Raw genomic sequence first — 18544 nt, 5'->3', positions numbered from 1 at the left:
AGCCCACCACCACTTCATAACTCTCCAGTTTGGCCTGTAAAGGGGGCAGGGACCTAGCGGGATTGGATAGTGATAAGAGGACATCATCAGCGAAGAGCGAAATTTTGTGTGAGTTACCACTAAAGGAAATTCCCTGAATATCAGGTTGACCCTGATAGCCATCACCAAGGGTTCATTGCTAAGGGCAAAAAGTAGGGGCGAGAGGGGGCACCCCTGGCGGGTACCCCTGGAGTGAGAAAAGGAGGCTGAGTGTATTCCATTGACTTGCACACTGGAGCACGGTTGGACATAATTGACCCGAATCATGGTAATACATTTAGGAGCGAACCCAAAGCTGTTGGCCTTCTCCATCAGGTGTACAGTTCGTCAGGTGTTATCATGTGTTTGTCAACCCTTGATAAATCCGATTAGTCAGGATGTATAAGATCAGGCATGAGATCATTAAGTTGTGTAGCTAGGATAGAGGAATAAAGCTTCTCGTCCAGTTTAAGTAGGGCGATGGGATGGTACGAGGTGCATAAATGGGGATCTTTCCCTGGTTTAGGTATAACCGAGATCACAGCCTCGGCCATTGACCCGGTAGTCTTCCCCTCCACTGCCATTTTGGTAAATAGCCGTGTGATGTCGGGGGTGAAAGTATTATAGAATTGTGCAATGTATCCGTCTGGGCTGGGGGCCCTGTGGGATTTGAGAGCTTTATAGCAGCATTTACCTCTTCAGGGGTAACGGGGGCAGTAAGTGTGTTGTTCCAATCGGAAGAAACCTGTGGAAAGTAGAAAGTGCAGTGTCTGGAGATAGTCGCGTTGAGTGTTCATGTCTAACTGGTCCATAGTGTAGAGAGTCTTGCTGAAGGAGCCAAAGATGCTGGCCTTTTCCTCATCTTTATGCGGGAGTTCCCCATTGTTCTCCTGAATACCACCTATGTATTCTTGTTCTCGCTTTTCTTTTAGTTGTCTGGCTAAGTGCTTGCAAATCTTGTTACCTTGGGAATAGGATAGGTGTCGGAGTTTAAGGAGTGAAAATTCCGCCCTGTTGTTATAAATTGTTTTGAGCTTGCCCCATATAGCAGTCAGGTTGGGAAGAGTTTCCCTTGTGGGGTTTGTTTTATGTGCATGCTCAATTATGGCTACTTATTTTTCAGCACTTCCCTCTCTTTGGTCCGTTGTGTGATCAACACCGAGTTAAGGGTAATGCATTTCCCCCTACAGACTGCCTTAAACGGGTCCCAGGTGATATATTCTGATGTGTCTTCCATCTTGTTTATGTTAAAAAATTCAGTAATGGATTCTCTCAACGTATTACAGGATGCTTTATCGCGCGTGAGAGAGGTCAGAAAATACCATCTCGGAGTGGTCGAGACAGTGCTATTGATGAAGCAAAGCTTCGCATATTTTGCGGCTTGCCGAAGTCAAAAACCTCGTTTATGTGTAATAAGGTAACATAAGTATGTTTTACTAACGTTTATTTTTGTTTAGGCAAAGTTTATGAAGCTTGCCTACGTGTATTTCTAATACACTTACCCCGTGTACTTTAACATGGCCGCCGCTTGTACTTTAGTTACTGCGCATGCGTCAGCCACACTCACGTGTCCTGACGCGTCTGCAGAAGTGGAGGGAAATTTATGCGCATGCGTAATTCATAGCTGTGCTCATCATGTGGTACTGCTCGTGCCACTGCTCTTGTGCTCGTATCAATGTAGCTAACATTTAGAATGCATAAGTTTATTTCTTGATGATGAGTTAAAAGTACAAACCCTGTGATGTGTTTTCATGATGACATTATTATGTATTAATTTGTTTTCGCTTACTTTTCATGTACCGCGGGGAATGGGGGTCTGTCTGTACTGAGAGCCATCTTGGAGGTCCCTTCTGCGCAGATGCGACTTTCCGGGGACCTGACAACCTTGGCTGATGGAACTTAGCCAGCTGGCACTAGTGGGCAAGATGCTCCTGAGAACTGACCTGCAAGCTCGGCTGAGCGGAGTCACATGACCCTACTACGTTACATTGTTAAAATGTCATTGTGTTTCTGCACAGTTTCTCCTGGGAACCCCAAACTTACTAGGCGGTACCCAAGTATGCTAATGAAGGCTTAAAATCTTGTATTGTGATTGGTGTGTTACCCAAATCCTACTTTAGGACCAATCGAAATTGAGGGATTCTGACACTTTGCAACATTGGGGGGTGGTACACTGTCCCCAAACTGTATATCTACCCTGGGTTCCCCTAGGGAACCGTCCGACTTGTCTGGTTTAGCTGACCTGTCACTGACCCATCGTACTCAATAGGTGACTGAAGATACAGAGCGCTGCGGAGCACTCTGTCCGAATTTGACCATAGACTAAGGTTCTACTGAACCTTAAAGTGCTGGCGAAGCACTTTGCTGGGAGTTCGTTGACCCAATCGGGTCTTGATCGATAGCTGCAGAGCGGGTGGAGCGCAGGCGTTGCTTCCGAACTGTGGATTCCGGTCCTGTCCTGAGGGTTTGCTGTCCTGTCCTGAGGGTTTGCTGTCCTGTCCTGAGGTCCTGTCCTGATTCCTAATCCGAGGGTATCCTGTCCTGTCCGGGGTGTCCATTCTGCACCTGCTGTCCTTTGAAGGGTATCCTTCCTTGAGGGTTTCCTGTCCTTAACTGACCCGTGGCCAGGGTTTGGTTTCCACACCTTTCTAGGTAAATATTGATCTGAACCTCTTAAATCTTGCACCTTCTGAATTTCTAACTTTTGCTTTAATAAAGTTCACCATTGCATATGTTATTTTTCCATGTCTTTCCGCAACCATTGAAAGTCATTTGCATTTTTCCATAAGTTTGTTCCTATGTCTTCTCACTTGTTAGAAATTATATTTTGCATTGCAGTTTGTCATTTCCTGATATGGTCTAGAACTTCATTGCCTAGACTGTTTAAAGGCCCCTTTACCTTAAGCGAAGCGTGTTACTCTTTATAGGCCCTCCTATAGTTACCCCTGCATAAACTGTCCATGCTTAAACATTTCTGAGATTATATAGTATTTTTCCATTTGCATTCCATATTACATTTGAATGATTACCTTAACTTTATTTCTTTATAGCTATATAATTTACGTTATCTTGGTAATTGATTGTCTTATTGTTATGTACTTACTGAATGAAGAAAACGAACTTTAGATAAACATTTTAAAACTTCCAGTTGTCCGTGGTCATTTTGAACAGTATTTTGAATGTTATTGGTTGGGTTTGTATTTTGCTGCCTTTCCTTTTACAGCTAGCTCCCTGATTCATTGTGGTCATTAGGTACCCGCATCGGTGGATGGTAAGTCGGGTGCACGGAGAAACAATAGTAGGGAACACACACAAATTGGTAGAGCTCGTGAAGTCACCTGATCGATGTATATGGTGATTTGAAAGTATATGGGCCCTGAAGCCGGAAACGGCGAAAACTATTGGTCGGGTGGCCTCGCGCGCTCTATCAGTTTTACTGGTAAGCAGAGGTATGGTTAGGGACTAGCTAAAGGTTAGGCAGGATTAGTTGGACTAGTTGAGTCGGAAGCTGCTAGTATATTGATGCTGCTAGAAGAGCGGCTGTTCCAAGAGACCTGATCATTCTCTTGTGAATACGCTGTTTTGGAATTCATGAATTGCTGTATTGTTATTATTCTTGTTGTTATATTGTTATATGTACTAATCCATGCGTTAGTAAACCGTATTGTTTCTTGTTGTCCGAACTCCCCGGGGAATTGAAAGGGCAAGTGGTGAATAGAATCCATTGTCCTGAGGTCACAGGCTCGAGGAAAGTTAGGTGCAGGTTAAGATAACCGGGAAGCACTAACTAGGGTTTTCTGAATACATGTGTGAATAAATGTCAGTAACGGGGTTCATTGGCAAAATTCCCATAGTGGCGTAACCTGGTAAGGGTCACATCGGAAGAGTAGCAGGTTCCTCGGAGCTAGCGTGAAAGCAGAGGGGTCCGCTGGGAAACCTTAAACTCGGAATATATCCCGGAAAGAAGTGGATGAGTTTAGGGGAATAACAGGTTCACCGATGCTAAAGTGAAGGGTAGGCGGAAGAGATTTACCCGCAGCGAGTGAAAAGTAAATGGAAGTAGTTTACTTGCAGTAAAATAATTCTTTCTCTGTCTAGACACTTGAGCACTGTGGCAAATGTGTATTTGTTGTAAAATAACCAAGCACTGAGCACTTTAAAAGAAAGAAAGTTTCCGTTACCTTGTGAAGGGAGGGAGTCAGTCGCGAAGCGCCTCTGACGTCACTCTGTGCCGCGCTGGGATTGGTAGAAGCAGCGGGCGGGTAGCGGAGCTGAGATTGTAAAGGAGGGGTGAGCGCCAGAGCGTGGGAACTGTCTCACGAAGGGGCCGCGCACCCATTGGCGGAGATTATTTAGAGTCGCGCACCCATTGGTTGCACAGATTTCTGAAGCGCGTTCTGATTGGAGGTAGTTTGTAAACAAAGTTTAGCGTAGAAGTCGTATGTGGCACTCGCAGACTACAGGAACTCGACCTGATCCAAGGCACCTAGGGTTTGAAAGGGATCAGTGGAAAACTAATAGATACGATATTATGTACGGAACAAAGAGAAAATTGTCCCTTGTAAGTAAGGTGAAAAATTATTTTAAAACGGACAAACCAATTAAATCTAGAGAAGGTGTTCTTGTCCCACCACCCAATACTCCTGCCTCATTCATGATGTTTGACCGAGGGTACAATACCTGTGTGTGGTTGGAGAATTGGGTGAAGTACACAAAAGATGACGGAGTATTGGCTTTTCCGTTAGATGGTACTTTCAATGGTAGGATCTTATTTAATTTAAGAACTCGAATGAATGAACTGCATCCCAGACCGAGACTAACGCAGTATGAGGCATTAGAGGAATGGGAAATTGAGGCTTTTGAAAGAGAAAGACCCCGAATGGACAAGGGTTTGACCAAGTGGTACCCCAGGCTGAAACAGGAGTCCAGGGACAAAAGGATGAAACAGTGGAGGCAGAGCATGATTGTTGAGGGTCTGTTTCCCATGATGCCGGCATGTCATAACCCTGCAGCGGGTGAGAAAAATACCGAAAAGTGTAAGCATTGGGGGGCCCATGGGGAGTCAGATGATGAATTGATAGATGACATCTGTACCAGAAGTCCGCCACCTTATAACGAGGGAACCCGACCTTCCAGTGTAGGAGATGCTCCCCGACGCCACTTCCTAAAGGAAGAAGACAGATCCCTGGGACTGGGAGGGGGTGGTCAAGTATTGCCCTATTCTGAGAAACTCGAACCGGCGGAAACAAGGGATATATATCCCAAAGTGCCCGCAAGCCAGGAAGAAAAATATTCACGTACGAAAGTTTTCTTTCCCAGACCCTTGTATGAAAAAGAAGAGAAACCATCGAATTCAGGACTGCCTTTTGTTCAACCTCCATATGAGGAAGAACGCAGGTCCTTTAACACTGGAACTTTATTCCCGAAACCAAATTATGGTGGGGGACCAAGTGAAACGCATCCTACTGCCCCGAGTTTTACTCCTCCCTTGACCCCACAGATATTACATGACACGACTTTAAGAAGGATACTAGTGGAAAAGGAGCAAGAGGCTCTAGCTAGACAAAGGACAGAAATAATTCAGAAAATCTCCCAGTTAAATACCAGTCCTGAGGCATTGACTATTCCAGTAACTATTGGACCAGTAGTCCCGTTATATGGAAATGGTCAGGGAAATCCGATTACTCCAGTTATGACCCCAGTCATGGCACCCCCGAGACAGGAACCGATAATCATAGATGATCAGTCCAGTGAGTGCGAGTCTGAAGTTGCGTTCTTGGACTTGCCAAACAAACCGACCGGAAAAGGAATGCAGCAGAGGCATAACCCTTTTAATGCGAAAGAGATTAAATTAGAATCAGCAACAGGCACTAGGAATGTCTCTCTGGTAACTCCAGATGAAATTGAGAGTTGGAGTCGTGAATTAGAGAAACAGACTCCGCAAACGAAACCTTTAGACCTCTACAAACTGAGGGTAGAAATAGAAGAATTAATGGCAGGAAATGTGGGGTTGGATCGATTGAATACCTACTCTGAAGAAGAATTGTCGTTTATATGTAAAAGCTTTACAAGGAACACCAGAGTGCTCCACGAAAAACTGACCGAAACAGCAGTTAGCATGGGGGTAGATATCTCAAAATCCAAGCCCTTACAGAAACCGTACAGAGCAGACTTCTCAGACAAAGATATAGAGCACTTGAATGTGGCAGGGAAAAAGCTGCAGATTAAAGAATTATTGGGAGTACTGCAGAAATGGGGAGATGTGGAAAGATGGAGAAGCAGGTGGGCGAAAAAGAGGGAAGAGGCTCGCTCCCGACAAGTGACTCCTGAATTTGCTTTAAGGGAGGTGGAGAAACCTGAACAGTTATGCCCCATGCGCGAAGTACCTGGAGGGAAATATGTGCATGTCCCCTGGTCTAGACAAGATATTGTGTCCTTTACGAACGATTTTCCAAAATTACGAGAGAAACCAGTAGACTGGTACAGGCAGGTGGAAAGGTTCGTGAAGGTGCAGAAATGTCTGTGGAAAGACCTGGATGGGTTTTTCGACATTGTGGTTCCGGTAGATTTATGGACCCAGTGTAAAATAGCCATAGACTGGCCCAGTGAGGAGTACCCAAGAAATAAGGAAACAGGGGAGCCATCAAAGGATGTCATGCGAAAATATGAGCAGGTAATTCAGCATTTGAAAGAAAAGGTGCCCGCAAAGGAAACTGATTGGACAAAAATAGATAGAACAACACAGGAAAGGGACGAGACAGTGCACTCCTTCTATGAGAGGTTATTGCAGGTATTTAAAACATACAGTGGTATTGATAACATCGATTTGAAGGACATCACGCACTTTATTTACAGGTTTGTAAATGGGTTAAGACCTGAAATTTGTCAGTGGATAAAGGATAATAAAATCTGTTGGCATACCAAGAAAATGGATGAGGTCCTGCGGTACGCTAAGTACTGCGAGGACGAGATGGCAGAAAAGAAAAAGGCCCTTAAGGAAAAAGTGATGTGGGCTCAAGTAAAGCTCGCAGAACAGCAGGAAAAACAATTAAGTAACATGGTTAAAAATGCTGAGAACAAAAGTCCTGGGGGAGGGGGTGGAGGAAAGCCCCGGCCCAAATTTAGCAGGGAAGAGGCTATGAAGAAATTTCCCTGCCATCAGTGCGGCGAAATTGGACACTGGCGAAACGAGTGTCCCCAATTAATAGATGATAATGCAAAAACACCTGATTTAACTCCACAGACGCAGAAAGAAAGACCAAGAAAGACTCAACCTCAGGTAAAAACAGTTCAGGTGCCTCGTGCGCCAAAGCAAGTATACAGGGGAAAACAGGGAGAGGGCGAGGAGATAGAAGTTTGGGAAAGCGGTGAGAACAGAAATACAGCAACTTCGCAGTATCTGCTAAATGATACCTTCCTTTGTAATGATCAGTACTGACGGGGCCTGAGAGGGGAGGACGAGGAGTGCGTACTTGGCGCTTCCTTGCCGGTAGACCAGTCTGGACCATACATTGAAGGAAAGGTCGACGGAAATGATGTCACCTTTCTATTGGACACTGGCGCTACCCGTTCTACTGTAAGAACAGTGGACGTTCCAAACCTACCCCTCTCGGGAGAAAACATCCAAGTAGTGGGTGTATCTAATCAATTGATTAGTACTCCTGTTACCGAACCAATGGAGATTTCAATTGGAAATTTTAAACAAATGCATAGGTTTGTCGTCTGTGACACCAGTCCAGTGAATCTACTGGGTCGTGATTTGCTGTGCAAAATGAACTGTACCATCTTTTGCACACCAAAAGGTGTTGAAATACAGACCCCGGATGAAGATGGCATTTATAAACTATTGTTACTTAGACCTGACTCAGAAATTAAAAGATTGACCCTGCAGGATTTGCCCCAAGAACTCCAGGAAGCGGTAAAGCCAGAGGTGTGGGATTTTACTGGAAAAGATGTGGGATTAATGAAAGATGTGGACCCCATACAGATAGCCATCAAGGACAATGCAGTATATCCTAACACTAAGCCCTACCGAATGAATGCTGAAGTGAAAGCAGGGGTCACTCTGGAAATACAAAAATTATTAGAAGGAAACATCATACAGGAAGTGATGAGCAGCCCATGCAACTCACCGATTATGGGCATCAAGAAGCCTAGTGGCAAGTATAGGGTAGTGCAAGACCTGAGAAAGGTAAACAAAATTGTAGTTCCTTGTTGCCCTATTGTCCCGAACCCTGCAGTGATATTGTACCAGATTCCTTGGGATGCTGAGTGGTTCACTGTGATTGATTTGTGTCATGCATTCTTTTCGATACCCCTGCACCCCGACAGCAAATTTCTTTTCTCATTTGCCTTCGAAGGTCACGTGTATTGCTGGAACCGGGTCCCTCAGGGGTATACAGAGAGCCCTTCTATCTTTAATCAGATCTTGAAAAAATGTCTAGAGACTTTGATCTTAACTGGGAACTCTGTCTTAGTGCAGTACATAGACGACCTTCTATTGGCGTCTAAAAGTCATAGGGACTGTGTAGTTGACACCATTGCCCTACTAAATCATCTGTGTGAGAAAGGGCATAAAGTGGCCCCTGACAAACTACAGTTCTGTGCAAAATCAGTGAAATATCTAGGACACCAGATAGAAAAGGGTGTCAGAAAAGTCACATCAGAAAGAGTGAGAATAATTCAAAAGATGCAGTTGCCCCGTACTCAAAAAGACGTCAGAATGTTCCTGGGTGTACTAGGATATTGCAGGCAGTGGATTCTGGGATTTGCAGTCTTAGCCAGGCCTTTGATAAAAATGACCACGAGAGGAATGCCAGACATTGTAGAATGGGACGATGAAAGCCTAATGGCTTTCACAAGACTGAAAAACTGTCTGTGTACAGCCCCTGCGCTGGGAATGCCAGATTATTCCAAAGAGTTTGCCCTATTCTGTGACACTCGCGATAATTGCGCATTGTCAGTCCTGACTCAAGAACATGGCACGACCAGAAGGCCTGTGGCCTATTTCTCTGCCACCTTGGACCCAGTAGCTGCTGGGTTACCAGGCTGTCTGAAAGCAGTAGCTGCTACCTGTGCAAGTTTGGAACAGAGTGAGTCCATAGTCATGGGACATCCTGTGACTGTGTATGTTTCACATGGAGTGGTAATTCTATTGACCAGAACTAAAACGCAGTATCTCACCCCTAGTCGGCTGACTAAATACGAGAGGATTCTTGTGGGCGCAGCAAATGTAAGCATTGTTAGGTGCGGTATTCTGAATCCTGCCACTTTACTCCCCGACTCCCTGGAAATGGAAGGTGGGGATGATGATGAACATGATTGCATTGATCTGACAGAGTTCAGCACAAAACCACGCCCAGACATAAAAGAAACGCCATTGCCTGAGCATGATAAAGAGCTGTTTGTAGATGGTTCCTGTCTAAGACATGAACTAGGAGGCCTGAGTGCTGCTTATGCAGTAGTCTCTTTAACAAAAATTGAAGAAGCAGGTTACCTATATAACATCAAGTCTGCACAAGTAGCCGAATTGATTGCTATGATAAAAGCTTGCAAAATTGGGAAGAACATACGCATAACAGTGTATACTGACAGTCAGTACTGTTATGGAGTTGTGCAGGACTTTGGCCAATTGTGGCTACAGAGGGAATTCCTGACTTCCTCAGGTACTCCCATTCGGAATGCAAAAGTTGTTCATGACCTTTTAGAGGCCATCCAGTTACCCAAGGAACTGGCAGTGGTAAAATGCGGTGCTCATAAGAAGAGCATGGACAAAGTATCACTGGGAAACGATTATGCTGACCGAGTGGCCCAATGGTGCGCCAGAGATCGGTATATCGTAAATCCAAAACGAGGGGGGCCAGGAACCAGCTGCCAACTTCAGGTGTTTGAGGAAGTGCCTACTTGGGATGAAGTGAGAGAGTGGCAGGAGTCGGCTCCTTGGCAAGAAAGAGAGAAATGGAAGGAGGATGGATGTAGACCGAGACGTGTGGATGGTGTCATCTTGGGCCCAACTGGTATGCCTGTATTACCCCGACACTTGCTTGGCACAATGGCAAGATTAATACACGAAGGGTCACACATTGGTAGGGATGCCATGATTCTGGTATTTCAACAGACTTGGTACAGTAAAAAGTTCAGGAAGGTAGCAGAGTCCCTCTGCCAGAGGTGCCTGTCATGTCAACAGATGAACCCAGGCAAGAGGACAATGGTTGAGCTGAGCAAAATTGGGAGATCAGGGGGTCCCTTTGTAAGGATACAGATTGATTTCATCACCATGCCCCGTTGTGAAGGGAAGCGATATGTCCTTGTCATTGTTTGCGTATTTTCAAAATGGGTAGAAGCTTACCCTACTCCCCAAAGTGACGCACTGACAGTAGCGAAGTGTTTACTAAAAGAACTGATACCTAGATTCGGGGTGCCATTCATTATTGAATCAGATAAGGGTGGACATTTCCAGAATGAAATACTGGCTGAACTCTGTAAGGCCTTTGGAATAAGGCAGAAACTACACTGTGCATATCATCCAGAGGCTTCTGGAATAGTGGAACAAGTAAATGGAACTATCAAAAACAGACTAGCAAAGCTGACTGATGCAACTGGCATGACCTGGGTGAAGGCCCTGCCCCTGGTCCTGATGGGACTGAGAAGTGTTCCTGACCGCAAGACAGGCCTAAGTCCCCATGAAATCATTATGGGAAGAGTGATGAGACAAGCATGGGTGCCAGGAAGCAAACTGTTGAGTATTACTGATGATTTGGTGCTTGAATACTGCAGAAGATTGGGTGACCAAGTGCGTTCTATCTCTCGCCAGATTGGAGACGACGGCATCCTCAATCCAACGACTCCTCTCCACAGCTTGGTTCCAGGAGACTGGGTCAAAATAAAGAAGCACACTCGATCAAGCTGTCTGGCACCAAGGTGGGGAAAGAAACGCCAAGTAATCCTGGTAACAACCACTGCAGTGAAGGTCACAGGTGTTCCCCAGTGGATCCACGCTGGCCACACCCAGAAGGTATTGCCAGACAAGGGATTTGAAGAAGAAGGGCATCCAGCAGAGGACTCTGCAGGAGCCAGACCAGAAGCAGCTGACAACGAGCAGCCCAGCACCAGTCAGGCTGCAGGAACAGCAGACGTTGGCCCAGGAGTAGTTGACTACGAACTGCCAAGAATCCAGCCTGCTGAAGAGGTCCAGGAAGCTGAGCCAGGAGTAGCTGATGACGAGCTGCCAAGCATATGGCCAGAAGAATGGATACCGATGATTGATCTGACCGAAGATCCTATCAGAACAAGAGAGCGACTTAGTGAAGGTAGAGAGTGGACTAGTCAGGAAAAGCAAGGCACAGGCGAAGAACCTCAGCCGCCTGAGATTCACATCAAAACTGAGGAAGGAGAAGGTCAGACAGGGACAGAACAGGTGTTCGATACACCTCCACTAACTCCTGATGTGGATAAGGGACAGCTTAGAAATAGAGTAATAGTTCGAGCAGAAGAAAATCAAGAGATCGAAGTGCTTGAACAGGATCAGATAGGGTTAGAAGAACGGGTTCAGGAAACAGAAACAGAAACAGAAACAGAGACAATCGAAAGCCAAAAACAAAATATTCCTGAACAGGGCCAGATTAGTAACCAGGAAGAAGAATTTGATGCTAGCCCTGGAACTAGCGAGATAAGAGAAGAAGAAGAAGAAAGTGAAGCAGAATTGCCACAAGCTAAAGAGAACAAGAGGATAAGAGAAGAAGGTGAAGTCCAAGTACCCACTAAGAGACTAAAGAAAAGAAACAACCTTGAGCCTAGGTTCGTAAAGAGACTAAGGCTAAGGATAAAGACGGTGGAAGAAAAACGTGCAGAAGCAAGGAGAAGTGCACGGATAGCAGAACAAGAAGAAAACTCTTCCAAAAGAAGGAGTGAACGAATAAAAAGACAAAACAAGAAGTACAAGTCTCCTGAATGGACACTCGTTTTGGAAGAACTTGAAGATCTTGATATAACTGACGTAAGCGACGGAGAGCCCGTCCCTGAGTACTCTGCTGAAGAAGAAGACGAACCACCGTGAATTTGCACAAAGTAAGCTAGCTGTGTAAAGACACAAAGAGGGGTCGAGAAACTTCTTCTGAGCCGAAATGTCTGATTCAACTGTGAATGGTAGACCTAGTTGCAGTCGTTTCAAGACGTGCTGCAAGGTGTGTATATGTAGTATAATAGTATTGATAGTAATTTGGATAGGACTAACAATCTTTATACCCTTCACTGTAAGTAAAGATATTAACCTTGTCCCTACTGAAATTGTAAATACAGACAGTGAGGAGTTGACAACACAGAGTGTAGCAAGACATGAGAGAGCACTGAGACAAACAAAACGAGACTTAGAAGCATCAGATGAGGGAGGACTACATTATCATGGAATTAAGAACAGGACACACTTAAATGTTTTTGCAAACTTGTTAATACACTATGTAGAGACTATGGAAATTGAAGATTGCTATGTCTGCATGAAGCTACCTACTTCTGTGGCTGAAGGCGTGACATACCATCACTTGCCATTAACATATGGAATCTCCTGTAGCATTTTAGCTAGTTTATTTTACAAAAGAGGACCGTTACAGTACTATTACTCTAATAATGACGTAATCTTTTCTGAACTTCCTATACGTGGGAACTTGAATCCTGTACATACCAAAAGCGACACCATAAGATATATGGGAGACTACTTCTTGACTATAGGTAACATTGACATAGCTGATGCACACAGAGATAACTTGACTTGTTCTTTGCGTGAACAGGAAAAGATGTTCCTGAACATGGCAGAGAAAAGAAGAATTAAAATACAAAAGAAGGCTAATGACGAAAGTCAGAAAAAGCCAAAGTGGGCAGAGAACATGGAAGGCACCTCAAATGGTGGGGCGGGACCTGCTCTGTTGCTGGATTTTGAAAAGAAAGGCAAGCTATGTCTTCACCGCGAGAAGACTAGCTATTATAATATTGTTTTCATTGGTTCCAGTGAATGCGAACATAATTACAAGGTAATTGGAGGTTGGGGTTTCAAAAATGGGTCAGAGCCTGTGTTTCCTGGAATTTATTATATTTGTGGGGACAAGGCTTATTTCAAATTGCCGGATCACTGGTATGGAAGCTGCTATTTTGGCATTGTCTTCCCGAAAATATACCATGTGAATGGAAAAGCTGGAAGCAATGAAGATACTAATGGCTTAGTGCGTAGTAAAAGAGAAAGTATAGGTGAAATTATGGGTAGTATTTTCAGTGCACTGATACCTGGAGTGGGAGTGGTTCTGAACACTCACAGAATTTGCAAATTGTCTACTATAGTAGATGTGCTGTCTACTGAAACAGCTCATGGATTTCTGCTGGTCAATACCGAAATGGTTGCGATCAGATCGATGGTTTTACAGAATCGACTTGCTCTTGACACCTTATTAGCGAAAGAGGGCGGAGTCTGCCGGATGTTGAAGGCGCAACATTGTTGCACTTATATTCCGGATAAAAGTGTACAGATCAAAAGATATGTGAAAAACATTACTAATTTGACAAAGGAACTTAAACCACTCGAGGTTGATAGTGCCTGGAAGAGACTGGTAGATGGTCTCTCAAATGTAGGTCATTGGCTTGCTAGTGTAGGTAAAAGCTTATTGTTCAAGATACTGATGCCAATTGGTATTATAGGTCTTATTATATTTCTCATTTTTATCTGTTGTAAATGCCGTAAGCGCACCAAGAAACACGAGGTAAATGCAAGAGGGTTGAAACGGAGTGTGGATGAGATTGAATTGGAGGAAGTGAATGATCAGATATACAAAAAGGTGAAGACTTCTCACCCTACTAGAACTGAGAGAGAAAAGTTAGAACGATTGCTGGAAGAGATAGAACTTTATAAGGTGTGAAAGAAAGTTGGCATCTGGTTCCATTTTTTGTGATGATAGTAAATATCATCAAAGAGGGGATTGATGAAGCAAAGCTTTGCATATTTTGCGGCTTGCCGAAGTCAAAAACCTCGTTTATGTGTAATAAGGTAACATAAGTATGTTTTACTAACGTTTATTTTTGTTTAGGCAAAGTTTATGAAGCTTGCCTACGTGTATTTCTAATACACTTACCCCGTGTACTTTAACATGGCCGCCGCTTGTACTTTAGTTACTGCGCATGCGTCAGCCACACTCACGTGTCCTGACGCGTCTGCAGAAGTGGAGGGAAATTTATGCGCATGCGTAATTCATAGCTGTGCTCATCATGTGGTACTGCTCGTGCCACTGCTCTTGTGCTCGTATCAATGTAGCTAACATTTAGAATGCATAAGTTTATTTCTTGATGATGAGTTAAAAGTACAAACCCTGTGATGTGTTTTCATGATGACATTATTATGTATTAATTTGTTTTCGCTTACTTTTCATGTACCGCGGGGAATGGGGGTCTGTCTGTACTGAGAGCCATCTTGGAGGTCCCTTCTGCGCAGATGCGACATTCCGGGGACCTGACAACCTTGGCTGATGGAACTTAGCCAGCTGGCACTAGTGGGCAAGATGCTCCTGAGAACTGACCTGCAAGCTCGGCTGAGCGGAGTCACATGACCCTACTACGTTACATTGTTAAAATGTCATTGTGTTTCTGCACAGTTTCTCCTGGGAACCCCAAACTTACTAGGCGGTACCCAAGTATGCTAATGAAGGCTTAAAATCTTGTATTGTGATTGGTGTGTTACCCAAATCCTACTTTAGGACCAATCGAAATTGAGGGATTCTGACACTTTGCAACATTGGGGGGTGGTACACTGTCCCCAAACTGTATATCTACCCTGGGTTCCCCTAGGGAACCGTCCGACTTGTCTGGTTTAGCTGACCTGTCACTGACCCATCGTACTCAATAGGTGACTGAAGATACAGAGCGCTGCGGAGCACTCTGTCCGAATTTGACCATAGACTAAGGTTCTACTGAACCTTAAAGTGCTGGCGAAGCACTTTGCTGGGAGTTCGTTGACCCAATCGGGTCTTGATCGATAGCTGCAGAGCGGGTGGAGCGCAGGCGTTGCTTCCGAACTGTGGATTCCGGTCCTGTCCTGAGGGTTTGCTGTCCTGTCCTGAGGGTTTGCTGTCCTGTCCTGAGGTCCTGTCCTGATTCCTAATCCGAGGGTATCCTGTCCTGTCCGGGGTGTCCATTCTGCACCTGCTGTCCTTTGAAGGGTTCAGAAAAGGGGGTGGTGATGAACAGAGTGCCTGAATTAAGCAGACCACTCTTACCCAGTCCAAAGATCAGGGCTTGATCCATCACCGTTTTTTAGCTCACTGCACCATCCCAGCTCAGAACTTGGCTATATGCAAATTAGTCTGTTCCTGTCCCAGTGCATGATGGGAACAGGGCAAACCAAACTACCAAGCCAATTCTTGTACTGGGAAGGAAACAAGCTTCCGGGGACCGGTTTCTGCCATTTCTGCCAGAAACCGGTCCCCGGTAGCTTGTCTCCTTTCTGGTGAAGAATTGGCTTGGTAGTTTGGTCTGCCCTGTTCCCATGATGCACTGGGCCAGGGACAGACTAATTTGCATGAATGCTCCATGCTGGGATGGGGCAGTGAGATAAATAACGGTGATGGATCAAGCCCTGATCTTTGGACTGGGTAAGAGTGGTCTGCTTAATTCAGACACTCTGTTCATCACCACCCCTTTTCTGTATCGTTTTTGGCCACTATAGGTGTGGCAGGGTATACTCAGACATGAGTCCCTTTCTCACTGCTCCATCAGGATTCAAGCAAGCCGGGCCGAAGAGGCTGAAATGCCAGAAACCGGTCCCCGGTAGCTTGTCTCCTTTCTGGTGAAGAATTGGCTTGGTAGTTTGGTCTGCCCTGTTCCCATGATGCACTGGGCCAGGGACAGACTAATTTGCATATAGCCGGGTTCTGAGCTGGGATGGGGCAGTGAGATAAATAACGGTGATGGATCAAGCCCTGATCTTTGGACTGGGTAAGAGTGGTCTGCTTAATTCAGACACTCTGTTCATCACCACCCCTTTTCTGTATCGTCCTTTGAAGGGTATCCTTCCTTGAGGGTTTCCTGTCCTTAACTGACCCGTGGCCAGGGTTTGGTTTCCACACCTTTCTAGGTAAATATTGATCTGAACCTCTTAAATCTTGCACCTTCTGAATTTCTAACTTTTGCTTTAATAAAGTTCACCATTGCATATGTTATTTTTCCATGTCTTTCCGCAACCATTGAAAGTCATTTGCATTTTTCCATAAGTTTGTTCCTATGTCTTCTCACTTGTTAGAAATTATATTTTGCATTGCAGTTTGTCATTTCCTGATATGGTCTAGAACTTCATTGCCTAGACTGTTTAAAGGCCCCTTTACCTTAAGCGAAGCGTGTTACTCTTTATAGGCCCTCCTATAGTTACCCCTGCATAAACTGTCCATGCTTAAACATTTCTGAGATTATATAGTATTTTTCCATTTGCATTCCATATTACATTTGAATGATTACCTTAACTTTATTTCTTTATAGCTATATAATTTACGTTATCTTGGTAATTGATTGTCTTATTGTTATGTACTTACTGAATGAAGAAAACGAACTTTAGATAAACATTTTAAAACTTCCAGTTGTCCGTGGTCATTTTGAACAGTATTTTGAATGTTATTGGTTGGGTTTGTATTTTGCTGCCTTTCCTTTTACAGCTAGCTCCCTGATTCATTGTGGTCATTAGGTACCCGCATCGGTGGATGGTAAGTCGGGTGCACGGAGAAACAATAGTAGGGAACACACACAAATTGGTAGAGCTCGTGAAGTCACCTGATCGATGTATATGGTGATTTGAAAGTATATGGGCCCTGAAGCCGGAAACGGCGAAAACTATTGGTCGGGTGGCCTCGCGCGCTCTATCACTATGCCAGGCAAAGCATGTTGATAGCAAACTATGACCCGGGAAATATTCTGGCACCCTGCAGAGCACCCTGCAAAATCTGACTAATGAAAATGTAGTCGAGTCAATGGTTATTTTTTGCAGCATGTAAGCATTGAGGGGAGAAAGTAATTATTAATGACAATCAATTCAAGCGGAATTTCTCTGGACACATAGTAACCACAGGCAACTATGTAAGGTTATTTATTTTATTACAAAGCCAAAAATAACTGGATGTAAAGACACCTTACGACAAGAGTGTTAAAATACATGGGAATTAGCAGAAAGCCAAATCTGCAAATAAAGTTGTGATGATGCAAAATGCACAAGGCGTTTAACTCAAGAAATAGGATGTAGAGGATCAAAAAGTATGGGCCCGATTCACGGAACTAACTTAAGACAACATACTAAACTTACTACCATTTTGGTATTCGCAGAGTGCACTTACTCATTTTGCTATTCACAGAAGGCACTTACTCATTCCGGGATTCACAGAAGTCACTTAGGAGTCCTAAAGTTAGAAGTCCTAACTTTAGGACTCCTAAATGCCTTCTGTGACTACTGAAAGTCTTAAAGTTAGGATTTTTCTCAGTTTAGGAGTAGTAAAGTTAGGAGACCTAACTTTACTACTCCTAAACTGAAAGACATGCAAGGAAGGAAAGGCAGAGAAAGGTACAACATAAACCAGAATCCATAATAGATCTGCATATCTAACACTGTTTGTATAAAAATCAGCAATTAAATCAACCTCAAACATGAGTGCATATCACAAAAATGCATACATAAAGGTTGGTAAACAGAGAATCTAATATTTTTCAGCTAGGTTTGAAAGTGTGGAATATTAAAGGCTGAGTGGTATTAGAGCATGCACTGTTGATATTTAAAAAGGTGGTAAGGGGTAACCATAGTGAATCGCTGTTATGCTGCAAGATAATAGATTTCACATTTCGTTTATCTAATTGATGATGATGGCGTACTGTATTCCACCAAGCTTTATAAGATACTTTAGAAGTCAATTTCCAATTAATGTAAATCTGTTGAAGTGCAATGGAAATTTAGAGGTCCAGCAGTTTATTACTGGGAAAATTGGACTGCCAGCCGTTGTATGAGCTACCAAGACAAAGACAGGCAAAACTAAAAGCAATGGAGGTTTGAAAAATGTAATTCCAAAATGTATGCCAAAAAGGAAAATATTGGGGCATGGACATAACGTGTTTTAGGTCACTGTTTGGAAAATGAACAGGACCAATATCTGTAGCCAGCAACAATGGTAAATCTAGACATGTAAAGTGGAGTAAAATAAAGTCTAATATAAAAAAAATGCAGTGTCTTCGTAAGAGTAGTTGTTTTGTGCATTTTAAGCCATAACTTTTTCCAGAGTGAAGTAGACCAAATATCCTAAGTCCTCTTCCCATAGGGATTCTAGTTAAGTTTTAGTTCTAAAAAATGTGACAATGTATATGTAAGGTAGGCTTTTGGTCTAATGGAAAACATTTGAAGTATAGAGTGAGTAAAAGGATCTTCATGAGTACTATCAGGCAAACTTACCAGAATGTCTAAAAGTAGATTCATTAAAATAAAAAATTTAGAGTGAAAGGTTTTACAACAATTACCTTTTAAGTGAAA

This window comes from Lissotriton helveticus, chromosome 3_1 (assembly GCF_964261635.1).
Source record: "Lissotriton helveticus chromosome 3_1, aLisHel1.1, whole genome shotgun sequence".
Taxonomy (NCBI): Eukaryota; Metazoa; Chordata; class Amphibia; order Caudata; family Salamandridae; genus Lissotriton; species Lissotriton helveticus.
Note: the sequence above shows the minus strand (reverse complement) of the source record.